Genomic DNA, 13,282 nt, shown 5'->3' with positions numbered 1-13,282 from the left:
TGGCAGTCTGCATGGAGTTGGCAGTTGGCACCTCTCTGAGCGTCAATCTCCTATATTTTATATGTATATTTAAACATATGTAAATACATAGTATTATAAATAAATACATATTTTATAGTAAGCCCTGGTGGTCTAGTGGTTAAGATTCAGCACTCTCACCGCCCCGGCCCGGGTTCAATTCCCAGTCAGGGAACCACACCACCGTCTGTAGTTGCCACAATCTGGCGGCTGTGTGTTGCTATGATGCTGAAAGCTCTGCCACAGGTATTTCAAATACCAGCAGGGTCACCCCTGGCGGACAGGTTTCAGAGGAGCTTCTAGACTAAGACAGACTAGGAAGAAGGACCTGGCCACGCAATACTGAAAAAAATTGGCCGTGAAAACCCTATGAATGGCAATAGGGCGCTGTCCGATACAGCCCCAGAAGGTGAGAGGATGGAGCAAAAAGACCAGGCAGCGTTCTGTGCTGCTGTGCACAGGGTCACTAGCAGTTGGAATCAACTTGACTACACTAACAACAATATATTTGATATTACATATTTTTATACTTATATTTTATAAAGTGTATAAAATGAGGATAACAATTCCCTGCTGCGCCCACCACACAGACTTGTGGGTCCCCACTTGCCCCAGGCCCGCACCAGTTGAAAAATGGAGCCCAGTAAGAATCCTCCCCAGCCAGGACAGTCTCTGCGACGGAAAGGCACGGTTGCCCACGTGGGTGATCTGGAGTCTTTTAAGTGTGGTATGACTGTAAAATAATTCCGTAAATGGTAGGCTGCTGTATAAACCTTAGGGACAATTATTAGCAGTTAGATATTTTTGTCCCTCTGCCTCAAACAGAAGCTTTTGAACCAAATAGAATCTAGTGAGGTAAAATCGGCCACTGGTTGAGAAATTCTGGGCCCTCAACCAAGAGTTTCTTACCTTTTGTTAAGTGGAAGTAGACAAACCTCCCACCTGCCCTGGGCTCAGGATTAACCGGGGTGACGTCAGGTGCCTGTGAGGAGATGGGGGACGCTACCGGGCCGTCTTCCTTGTCCTCCTCCAGCCCAGCTTCAGCATCTGATGTTGGCCTGCTCAATGCAAGTCAGGGGGAATCACTGTGCAATAGCCAAGAAATTAATATTTAACAAGAGGGTACCTACCGAAAATTTAGCTATCTAAACTGACTTTCGATAGTTTTCTGATGGTACTTTATGTAAAATGGAGAAGAAAAATGTGCTATTCGGAAGTTGTGCAGAATTCCTCTTAGGTTTGGGAACATACTGTGGTGGCTTCTCTGGACGCGTCTAACATGCACTGTGATTGTGGGCGTGGGGCTCCCGCAGATCAGATAGTTGCCAACTGGGCAGCGCGTGTATAGTTTGGCCAAGGGAAAATCAAGATGCAAATCCATATTGCACTTTCCCCAACAGTCCCTACAATGGCTTGCAGACTGGTTCTGAGTCAGGACCCCATCAAGGTTTGGGCATGGCATTTGGTGGCTGTGCCTCTTTAGTTTGAGTTGATCTAGATGGTTCCCCAACCTTTCAGTCCCCTATCATATTGACTGTTGGAGAACATGATCGGTTTCTTTTTTTTTTTTTTAAAGATTGGCACCTGAGCTGACGTCTGTTGCCAATCTTCCTTTTTTTTCTCTTCTTCTCCCCAAAGCCCCGCAGTACATGGTTGTATATTCTAGTTGTAGGTCGTTCTAGTTGAGCTATGTGGATCCCGCCCCAACATGGCTTGATGAGTAGTGCTAGGTCCACACCCAGGAACCAAACCTATGAAACCCCTGGTCACCAAATCAGAGGCCATGAACTTAACCACTCAGCCACGGGGCCGGCCCCGATCAGTTTCCTATAGAATGTTCCACCTTCTGGATTTTGTCAGTTGTTTCTTCCTGGTGTCATTTCACATATTTCTCTCTTTCATGCAAAGTAGGAGTTAGGGCTCAAGTCTTGATTAGATTCACCTTTGGTGAGAATATTTCACAGATTTTTTAAAATAGTTTTTTTCTGACAATAAAACCAATTCAAATTCATTGTAGAAAATTTGAAGAAAAAAAGAAATAAAGATAGTCCATAATTCTACCATCCCAAGATACACACATTTTGGTGAATTTCTTGCCAATCTTTTGTTCTCTGCATGTATATAAAAAGAGACAGAGATAATACGTAAATATTCTTTTAAGAACAAAATTAAGCTCACTATCTCTCTTTGTGGTGAAGTGTGTGTGTGTGTGTGTGTGTGTGTGTGAGATCCATCTTCCATCCATTATATATTGATCAATTTTCCCATTGTTGGGCATTTGGGTAATTTCCAATTTTTGTTCTTTACATATGTGACAGACATCCTTGCACACAAATCCTTATCGATCTTCTTCTCATATGGAATTACTAGACCAGTACTGTGCATGAGATTTTTGATACACATTGACAAGGTGCCATGGTTGATTAATTTTTACATCCAGAAGCCATGTGTGAGCCTGTCCATTTTGCCAAAACTTCACTAAGCCATAATTTTCTTTAAAATTTTTTTAATGGATGAAAACATAATGGTATCTAATTTTAGTTTCCTACCTGATTATTTAAGGAAGCTAAGCACCCTTCCGTATGCTCATTAGCCTGTCGTGTTTCTTTTTAGTATAATTTTATCTATAATTTCTTGTTTGTAGGGTTCTTTATTTGTATTAGGAAGAGTAATCCTCTGTCACATATGTTGTTCTTATCAAGTTATAAAATGAAAGGCAATCTCGGATTTCACTCATGCCCCTTCTCTCCGGGGACCTAGACTGGACTCTCTGAACTGCTGACGGAGTAGGAGGTATGGCGCGGAGAATGCACAGGCGCACTGCCTGGCACACGGGAGGCGCTCACAAAGGTCGGGTACATGCTGCCCTTACAAAGGTCCATCCCTACGTGACCCCAATAGGCCCTCACGACATGCACCCTCCTGTGACCACAGGGACCCTGTAATAAACCACCGGGATGAAGCTCCGAGCTCCTCCCGACCTTGCCTTCCCACCTCCCACTTCATTCCTCTCTATCCATTTGCTCCTCGTGGGGCCAGACCTGCTTGGATTTGCCTCCTGATTTTCCCTCAGCTGACCTGCAGACATGCCCCCCCATTTACAACAGCCTCATCTGCAGAAGCCCTGGCCCCAGAACCACAATCAGTATGAGGTGCCTGGCTCCAAGGATTGCACCTCTGAGAGCTGCAAAGGCTGGGAGCTGCGGTGGGAGCAGAGGGAGGCGCGTGCCTCTGAAGGAAGCTGAGTCCAGGCTGGCCTGAGGCATGAGGACATCCTGGGCAAGCCAATCAGGCTGATATTTTAAAAAAATTTTCTAATGGGAAGTAGATAGAAAGTAATTTTCTGTTTAAAAAAATAGTGTGGAGAGAGAGCTTTTTCCCTCTGCTTCTCCCCAGAACAGCTTCTCTAAACCTTCGCTCTGAGTTTTCCATGTCGCAGTCACCAGTGACTTGCCCATCTCCTCCAACCAGACTATGAGTGCCTGGAAGATGGAGACTTTCCCCATTTGCCTTGGAGTCCCTAGCACCTGGGGCAATGTCTGGCACGTGGAAGGTACTGGAACGCATTGCTGACTCTCTGTAAAAGCCTGCAATAGACACATGGCCTAAGAGGGAGGAGCAAGAAAGTCACACATTGCTGATCTCAGGCCCTTTGGACACCCAGGCCCAGCCCTTGCTGACTTGGAGCTCCCAGGCGGTGAAGGGAAGCCCAGAGACAGGCCCTGCTCCCCTCGGCTGTTCCAGGATGTTCATCTCTCTGCATCCTGAGTCACGTGCAGCTCATTTTGTCCTGGATTAACTTTGAAAAGCAGCAATTCAACTTGGAGGGAGAGAGAGAGAGAGCTAGAGAGAAAGAGAGACAGAGAGAGAGACAGCTGGAGGGGATCTGAATGAGCTCTGGGGTTGGGAGGACCACTGGGCTGCCCCGGACACCAGGAACAGGAGATTAGATTGAAAGCAGCGAAGCTGTAGGCAGAAGGGGCTTCAGAGAGGGTCCCAGGCTAGCTGGAACAATTTACCATAGCCTATTTTAGTTCTTTCCCCCCCACCTGCATGTTTTAGATCATTTAAGCTGTCTTTACACTAAACATTTTTAAAAGAAAACAACTCTGTTAGAAACTTATTTTGGACAAAGAAAAAAAGATGGAAAACAGCCACGCAGCCTCCAATTTTCTCACTCCCAGCCCCACGTTGTTGAGATGCTGTCTTCGTATCCAGGCCCTCCCTACCATAGATGCAGCTTCTAGGAACAGGATTCAGTAGCCCAGCCCCTCCCAGCCCCGACACACACAGACACACACAGACACACACACACTCTTCCTAACCCCAGGCCTCGAAACCATCCCTCTAGTCCCCCTCCAGGCTGCCTTCACCTTTGAAAATTGTGTCTTGATTGAACTCTTACTTGATTTTGCTACCTTTTACCTTCTGGCCCCCGACTGACACAGCTTTGTTTGGGACTTTTCCAAGAACTGTTCACCATGTCGGAAAATCATGTCACCAATAGAAATGCCATGGTGGTATTTGAGTGGCAATTCAACTCACCCGTCTCAGGCCACATTTCAGAGCAACCACATTCATGTCTGTGTCAATGATGTTTTCTGGCACAATCGTGCTCAAGAATTTACATGTTGAAGTGAATGTTATTTTATCATAAATTCTTTTCCTTTTGTGTCTTCTTTTTATTGAAGTTAGGGCCTTGTATTCATTGTTTTTAAAATCACGTGTATGGGTAGATTATTCCATTCAGGATAGCAAAAAGGGGATCATAAAGTATCTGTTATAAAGAGAAGTCAGTGGGGTTGACAGGCTGGAGAGCCACGGCACTAAGCCTGTCCCCAGCCCTTTGTGCTGCTTCTCTCCTGCGAGAGGCCTGGGCTCGTACTTTGACACTGACCACAGCAACAATAGGCAAACAATAAGAGTTGGCATTTGTGATGTCTTCTATGAACTCTGCTTCACATATGTTTTCTCCTTTAACATTGCCCTCACCACTCCTGATTTGCTATTTGATATATGATAATACCTATCCTCACTTCCCTTTGCAGCTACAATAAAAATCAATATAACAATAAAAGCACTAAATTTGTATAATAAAAAAAAACTATAGATATGATATTAACTCCTCCTGGAACAGGGCTTGGCTGTGTTTGGTTCCCAGTTATAAGTGATGGGCTTGATCTTAAAGGATAAATCCCCGGGGTCGGGCCCCACATGGACGAGCCACGCCTGGCAGCCCCTCCCACCCCATCACCCATTCCTGTCCATCAGAAGCAGTCCTGTCTCCAACTGCGCCCTCTCCCCAAGGCTGTCACATCAGAACTCAGTGCTCATTTTTACATTAACATATTATTTACATATAGGAAAGTTCACCCATTTAAATGCACACTTTGATGAGTTTGAGTAATTGTATACAATTGTGTAACCACCATCACAATCCAGACCAGAAGCATCTTTCACCCTAAGAAATCCCTCGTGCCCTGTGCAGTTTTCCATTCCCACCACCAGCCTCAAGCAACCACTGGTCTGCTCTCTCTCGCCATAGTTTTGCCTTCTCTAGGATTTCACACAAATGCTCTCATATCATATACCATCTTTTGTGCTTGATTTCTTTCACTTTAGCATAATGTTTTTGAGATTCATCTGTGCTATTCCACATACTGCTACTTTTTTCTTTTTTGTTATTGAGTAGTATTCCATTGCGTGCATATTTTACAATTTGTTTATCCATTCACAGGTGATGGACATTTGGGTTGACTCCAGATTTGGGTGATTATGAATAGAGCTGCTATGACCATTCACTCACACATCTTTGTGTGAATGTATGTTTCCATTTCTCTTACATAAATAACTAGGAGTGGAATGGCTGGGTCATATAGTAAGTTTAAGTTTGATTTTAAAAGGTACTGCCATACTGTTTCCCAGAATAGCTGCACTGTTTTGCATTCCCACCAGCAATGCATGAGAGTTCAGTTGCTCCACATCCTTGTCAGCACTTAGTATTGTCAGCTTTTGTTGTTTTGTTTGTTCTAGCCATTCTAATAGCTGTGTTGTAGTGTATTGTTGTGGTTTTACTGTACATGCCCCTGATGACTAATGAGGCTGAGTTATCTTTTCATGTGCTTATTGGCCATTTGCATATCTTCATGGGTGAAATGTCTGTTCAAATCTTTTGCCCATTTTTGTATTGTATTGTCTTTTTATTATTGAATTGTACAATGCTTAATTTTTAACAGCTAAATTTTCCTTATGACCCAGTCTGAGGAATGAAAGTCTGATTTCTGTCTCAACTGCTTTATCTCACTTAGAGCAACAGCCCAGGATCACTGCCAGATGCTGTACTGTGACCTCCCAGAGGCAGTAGCCGCTGCTCCTTGGTTAGCACTTAGGGTGGCTAATCCTTTCTTTGAAGATCCGTTTTTCTTTGTTCCAGGACTGGGGTACCCTCTGCTCAGAGTCCTTTTAGGGCTTCTTCTCTTCCTTTTGGAATTAGGATGCAGTAGGGTAGATTTAGTTCCAAGGCTCCATCTCTCTCCTGTTTGCTTCGTGTGATTAATGTTGCTTTGATGCTGGTTCTATTTGAGGCTGGGGCCTGGGTTGAGGGGACAAACAGCGATTTAAGGGTCATTGTAGGCAGCAGGATCCACTGGGGATGGTTCCAGGGCTCGCTGATGCATGTCGTATGCTTCCAAATGCCAAAACCACAGGCCGATTGGAGGGCTGAGAAACCCCCATGAAAAACATCGAGCTGCTCACTCTGTCTGTCTTGATAGCTGCCCTTTTTATCAGGGGATGAGGGTTGTTGTGGTGATGAGGGAGGGCTGAATGGGGAAGGCTTTGGGTTTTTATGTGATGATCTACAGGCAGAGGCATGAATTGTACGAACCACTATAGAAGTTTTCTTCTTTGAGCTGTGCCTGAGACATGTTCCCTCAACACAGTGGACACCATGAGGGAGAAGGATGCTGTTTTCCAGGGTCCCCAGAGCTGGGTCAGTTTCTATCTTCTTGGCATAGCCCAAAGACCCACAGGAGTCCACAGCTACTACAGAGGGTAGGGATCAGCCAGGGCAGGTGACCCCAGGGCTGGGAAGGGACATGTTTTATTGGTTATTTTCTCATCCGCTTCTTCGGGTAGTCTGTCCTTAAGGAAATTCCAGGACTGTAGAAATCCTTTTCTAATTCCAGCCTGACACTGCGTTTATTCACATACGGGAGAGTCCTTGGGAAATCCTCTCGGTAGCTATCACAACACTTCTATCTCCACCTGAAATCTCAGGACCACCCAGGCCTTCTCACCTTCAGCTTCCATGGCTCAGGGAGGCAATCATATTTCCACAAGCTCTGGGAAGATGCAGGCTCGCTTCACGCACACTGCTCTTGACTGCTGGCATTATCCTTGCAGACGGAGGCTGTAATTATACCAATCACTCTGCTGGATAGACCTGGAGTATCCCCATGATTAATGGAAGAGATTCACTCAAAACACAAGATGTCTCATTTTCTAGTTGGGTGTACAAGCAAAATACCGTGGAAGAGTAGCCTCTGCTTCTCCAGCTGAAAGCTCTCGTCTGCTTCCCTCTCCTTCCCAGGCAACTGGAAACAGAGGGGTGTCTCCTTAGAATCCAAAGTCACGTTCACGAGCTGGCCCTGTGGCCGAGTGGTTAAGTTCGTGCACTCCACTTCGGCAGCCCAGAGTTCGGATCCTGGGCGCAGACATGGCACCGCTCATCAGGCCATGTTGAGGCAGCATCCCACATGCCACAACTAGAGGGACCACAACTAAAATATACAACTAGATACTGGGGGGATTTGGGGAGAAAAAGCAGAAAAAAAAAAAAGATTGGCAACAGCTGTTAGCTCAGGTGCCAATCTTTAAAAACAAAAAAACAAAATCATGTTCAGAGTAGAGGAGGCAGTGGTTAGAGGTCACAGGTGGCTTTTTAACAAGTTTTTGGAATATCTAATTTCAAAAGTCATTTTATATAAGTTCACTGTAGAAAAGTTGGAAATTATGGCAAAATAGGTACAAGAAACCCAAAGTCATCCAGAATCCCACCAGCCACTGATAACCTTTACTGGTACATTTGAGTATCTGTTTCCATTTGTTTTTGGCACATACATATAGTAATAGCTCACACAAAATATTCTGGTTTTTAACTTTTTTTTTCACTTTAGCATGCCCAAATTATTAAATACTGCCAGTCAACACATACGGAGCACTAGCTATGTACCAAGACCAATTTTCTCACACTCTACTGGTATTATCTCCTTTAATCCTTGCAGGTACTGGAAGGAAAGATACTGTCATCTCTTCCATTTTATAGATGGGAAATTGAGGCACAGAAGTGTTAAAATGACCTGCTCAGGGTTATTAGTTAATATGCAGTGGAGTTAAGATTCAAACCCTGGCAGCCTGGCCACAAACACGCTCTGGCTGCCACCATGCCACGCTATGGTTTCCAGTGCTGGCCCCCTACTGGTGAGCTGTTGACCTTGAGAAAGTCCTTGGTCCTTCCTGTCACAGCCTGTGTAGGCCAGGCACCAAGGCATGCTGTGCAAATCTTTTCTGAGTACCTATCTTGTGTAGGGAGCTATGGCTGCAAATTTAACAAATACAGAGTCCCGTCCTCAAGGATCTCCAAATGTAGGAAGGAGACAGACGCCATTCTCTTAAAGCATGGCGAGGCCAGGGGATTCAGGAAAGACCTCCAGGGGGCGTCCTGCAGCCAACAGTGAGAGCAGGGACCTGCTGTTGGGGTGACTCCGAAAGATGGCCAGCAGTTTAGCTTTCAGCACCTGAAAGGGGGGCTTGCTCTAAATAGTTGTGGATACTTGTGGGGTCAACCTGGCCAGGGCCAGGGCAGTAGTGGTATTCAGAATCAACAAGTGGAAGAGCCACATTTCCGGGAGGTGCCTTTTGTTGTCATGGTGCCCAGATGGCAGGAGGGGACCAGTGAGAGAGGAGCCTCTGTGCCGTCTGCCCCTCAGCAGGAAGACGTTTATAAGGGGAGGAGAAGCTCAGGCAGGAACCAGGGCCGGACTCCAGCCTCAGGAGGGCAAAGGGAGGATGACATTCCTGGCCACGGCCTAGTCTCATACAGGTTGGGCTCTGGGAAGGCTGAGTTTTGAGTGACAAGGATGCTCAGGACAGCCAATGCGACACTACCAGACTTGGCCAGGGCCACTTGTCCTCAGAGCTCGCAGTCAAGTGACACGTGGGACAGGCTGGGCTGCCACTCCTGTGTTCCCCCTCCATCTGTCCTACTGTGCAGAGGAGAGGGAATGGGAGACGTGGAAATGCGTGGACCAGCTGAAAGCAGCAGGCCAAGGTGAGAAGTCTGTAAGTGTGCTTTTCCTTGCAAAAAAGTAGGTCACTTTCATTAACACACATCTCCTGGAAACTGAGCCCTCCCGTTCCGGGTTGGTGACTGGCTGTGCCCCCTTCTTGTCCAAGAAGAGTCCGTGTCTGAGAAGCATCTACAGGCTGTATTTTCCTGCTAGCAATAGTCATGACCACGGCCCCCAGGCGTTTCCTCTGGGCAGGCAGTGGGCTGCAAGTTTTCTGTCGCTGCCTCACTGAATCCACAAGCAGGAGGCAGGCTGTAGCACAGACAAGGAGGACGTGAGCCTTGGAGGAGCCAGGGCCACATCCAGGGCCACGCAGCTGCCAAGAGCCAGTCTGGGTTCAAACCCAGAGCCGTCTGATCACAAATCACTTGCTTGGCCTTGTCGTGCTGCTGTGTCCATTTGTGACACTTGGAGCTCCCCTTTGCCTGGAAACAAACTGAAAATTTAAAGTCCTTGGGGCTCATCTGGAGTCATTTTGGTCAGGCAAAGGGTTACTGGGCTGGGGGAGGTGGCAATCGGAGAGGTGGTGAGCGGGTTCAGTCTTTATTGGCCCCAGAGCCCAGAAGCCTCGCAGTCCAGCCCCCACTCAGACCCCACTGAGGGCTCCAAGGAGAGCTCCAGGGTGGGGGCTTCGCCTCCTCACTGCTGTAAATGCTGCCACCAGACCAGCAGCTGTGCCACACCCAGTGCTCCATCCACACGTGGCAGATGAAGAGAGGGTGAGGCTTGGGACCCCGAGGCTGAAGGCAGAACTCCTGACCCCGCTGTGAAACTCTTTCTCAACTTTCTCAACCAGCCTCTCATCTCGCTGTTCTAAGGGAGGTCATCTACACCCAGCCCCATCCCACCTCTTGCTTTCGCTCATGACGTCCTTCCTACCAGGCAAGCACCATTCCCCTCTCCAAGGTCCAGCTCACATTTCTCCCTCTTGCACAAAACTCCCCACTAGCCAGTGGCTTCCTCGTCCTCTGAACTCCTGGCGTGCCTGTCTGAGCTGTGAAAGCCTGTGGGCCTCCAGAAGGTCCCCCTACTGGTCTCCTTCACCGCGCTCCCTCTCCCACTTGCTATTTCAACATCATCATTTTTTTCTGTAAGGAGCTGTTGCATCAAACCTCTCCTATTGTCACATGAGGTAAGAAATCATAAAGACATTACAATTTTGGAATGATGTCTGTCGAATAATATTAGCACTAAGCATATTTCAGTCCCAGCTTCCTCTTTTGTTTTTAAGACTGTGATTTCCAAGTCTCATTTTGATATTCCCATTTAACAGTTGAAGTTTCCTGTGGGCCTTCACCGCCACCTCCCCCACTGTCATTATGAACTCACGTGAGCCGTGACTCCCACTCCTGCTACACAGGTTTGTTTCACATGATGCACTACCTTACAGAGATCCAAACGCAGACCAGGTCTTGCCTCTGGACAAACAGACCTATGTCAAAGCAGTGGGATAAAATCACATCTCATTCGTGTATTCATTCACTTGACAAATGTTTGCTGAGTATCTACTAGGCACCAGGCTCTGCCGTGGGGATAGCAGTGAACTGACATTCTGGAGCAGGGAGCCAGGAATAAGCAGATAGCGCATAATAGGGAGAGAGGTGCTATGGAGAAAAGTAAAGCAGAGTAAGGGGGGGCAGGAGCACCAGGGCTGGGGGTGCAGTGGCGGTGAGGGAAGGCCTTGCTGCAAAGGTGACCTTTGAGAGAGAGCTGAAGGAGTGGAGGGAGCCAATCGTGGGGCTCAGGCAGAGGGATCAGCAAGAGCAAAGGCCCCGGGGTGGGAGCCTGCTGGCAAGCCAGGCCCGCTGGAAGGCAGATGGCCTGGGGAAGTGGACTCCCAGGGGAGAGGATCAGGGAAGAGGGCAGATCACGAGGGCCTGGTAGACGACTTTAAATGGCTTTGGGTTTTGCCCAAGTGAGCTGGGGAGCCTTCAGATCTTGACTTGTTTTTGACATGTATTTTAAAGAATTACTCTGGCTGCCGAGTGGAGAACACACTTGGGGGTAGAGGCAAAAGTGGACACAGGAAAACCACTCTGGAAGTTGTTGGTGGTCTAGCACCCGGATTCCAGGTACATTCTGAAGGACAAGCTGATGGGATCTCCTGACGTCTTGGATGTGGGTGTCAGAGGAAAAAGAGAAGACCAGAGTTGATTTTATATGGGAACAATTTTCTTTTCTTTTTTTTTTAAGATTTTATTTTTCCTTTTTCTCCCCAAAGCCCCCCGGTACATAGTTGCGTATTTTTAGTTGTGGGTCCTTCTAATTGTGGTATGTGGGATGCCACCTCAGCATGGCTTGATGAGCGGTGCCATGTCAGCGCCCAGGATTCAAACTAGGGGATCCCCGGGCCTCCAAAGTGGAGAGGGAAAACTTAACCACTTGGCCACAGGTCCTGCCCTGGGAACAATTTTCAAAGTCTCTCGTGCATATTGTTAGAGTCTTTGATAACCCCTGGGGCGTGGGCCGGACTTTTCTTTACAGATGGGGAACCTGAGGCCCAGAGAGAGAGAAGAGGCTTCTCACATGTCACAGGTATTATTTCACAGGCCTATGTCATTGGCTGCTCGTGAGGCATTTTCTCTCATTTCTTGTTTTACGTTTTGAGACAGCCTCAGAAGGCGGGCTATGCAGAGCAGGAGAGGGGAAGCTGGGCCGAGGTCAACAGGGGATCAGTGCAAAGGCCAGCATGAAAGGAGTGAGCGTACCGAAGGCAGGGCACAGGGAGCTGTGGTTGGAGGCTGTCTCTGCAGCCCCTACCTCGTGCTGCAAATGTCCTTCCCTATCAATAGAATGACCCTGAAGTCAGCCTTGTCTACTCTGTCGGCTCCCATCTGGCGCTAGACTGCAGAGTACATTCTACTCATTATCACCCAGAGCTCCCCCTCCAGGACCTCCTCATGGGGGGTGTGGCACAATTTGTCCATGACACACAGAGGTCCCACTGGCATCAGAACAACTGGAGAAACCCAGACCCTTTGAGGTAATTCAGGGAGGGGACAGGATAAACATGACACCTGATGGGGTGCTCCTATGTTGCAAAAAGGCCTAAGACATCTTGTCACCAGGCTCATCAGTCAGAGTCCTGGCCAGAACAGAATCCGGCCTGTAAGGTCCAAGAGACTTCAGTGATGTGGCTATTACAGAGGCCGGGCAGCTCAAGGAAACCCAGAGGCAGCCACAGTGGGGAGCTGTTGCCACCCCTGGACCTGAAGAGGCAAGAAGGAGGAAAAGGTATTCTCAGAGCCCTGAGCAAGCTGGAGCAGTGGAGGAGGGGCTGCCCCACAGGAGCTGTGGTCATGAGGCCACGGCCAGGCCCAGAGCAGGGGCCTAACAGAGAAGACTTGCTCTGGCTTTTCCTCCCCCACGCAGATCTCTGCTGGTGCCTTCTGTCAGCCAACCCAACCAGCATCCAAAAGGCGACGGAACCCCTAGCAATGAGTCCTCAGAACCAGCATCCTGGTACAGGGCAGGGAAGAGAACGGATGAGGGGAGAGGCAAAGAGAAAATAACTGGCTCACCCAGAGATGCCTTAACTCTGGGGAATGTGTCCTTAAAAACCACATCGATGGTTCATCAGCACTTTCTATAGAACCGTGCTTAAGATGCAGCTGGAGAAAATCAAGTTCTCTGGAAAGAACATCCCGGTAGGAATAGTGATTAGGTACCAAAAACTGGAGACCGTGAAAGCCAGACTCTCAAGGGCTTTCCAAAACAGACTTAAATAATCATTGACTTCAGATGTCAGAGATCTTCCAGAAAGCAGAGGGATAGACGTAAGACCCGTGAAGTCATTTCTAGCCCAAGGATTAACATAAATGATGCAGTATTTTCCAAAACAGCCTGTATAATTTTGATAGAATGGGAATATAAATCCTTTTCCAGGCTAATTATATACTAGCATAGAAACTCAG

This window comes from Equus caballus, chromosome 16 (genome assembly GCF_041296265.1).
Source record: "Equus caballus isolate H_3958 breed thoroughbred chromosome 16, TB-T2T, whole genome shotgun sequence".
Classification (NCBI taxonomy): Eukaryota; Metazoa; Chordata; class Mammalia; order Perissodactyla; family Equidae; genus Equus; species Equus caballus.
The sequence above is the reverse complement of the archived record's forward strand: the minus strand, read 5'-3'. Positions refer to the sequence as shown.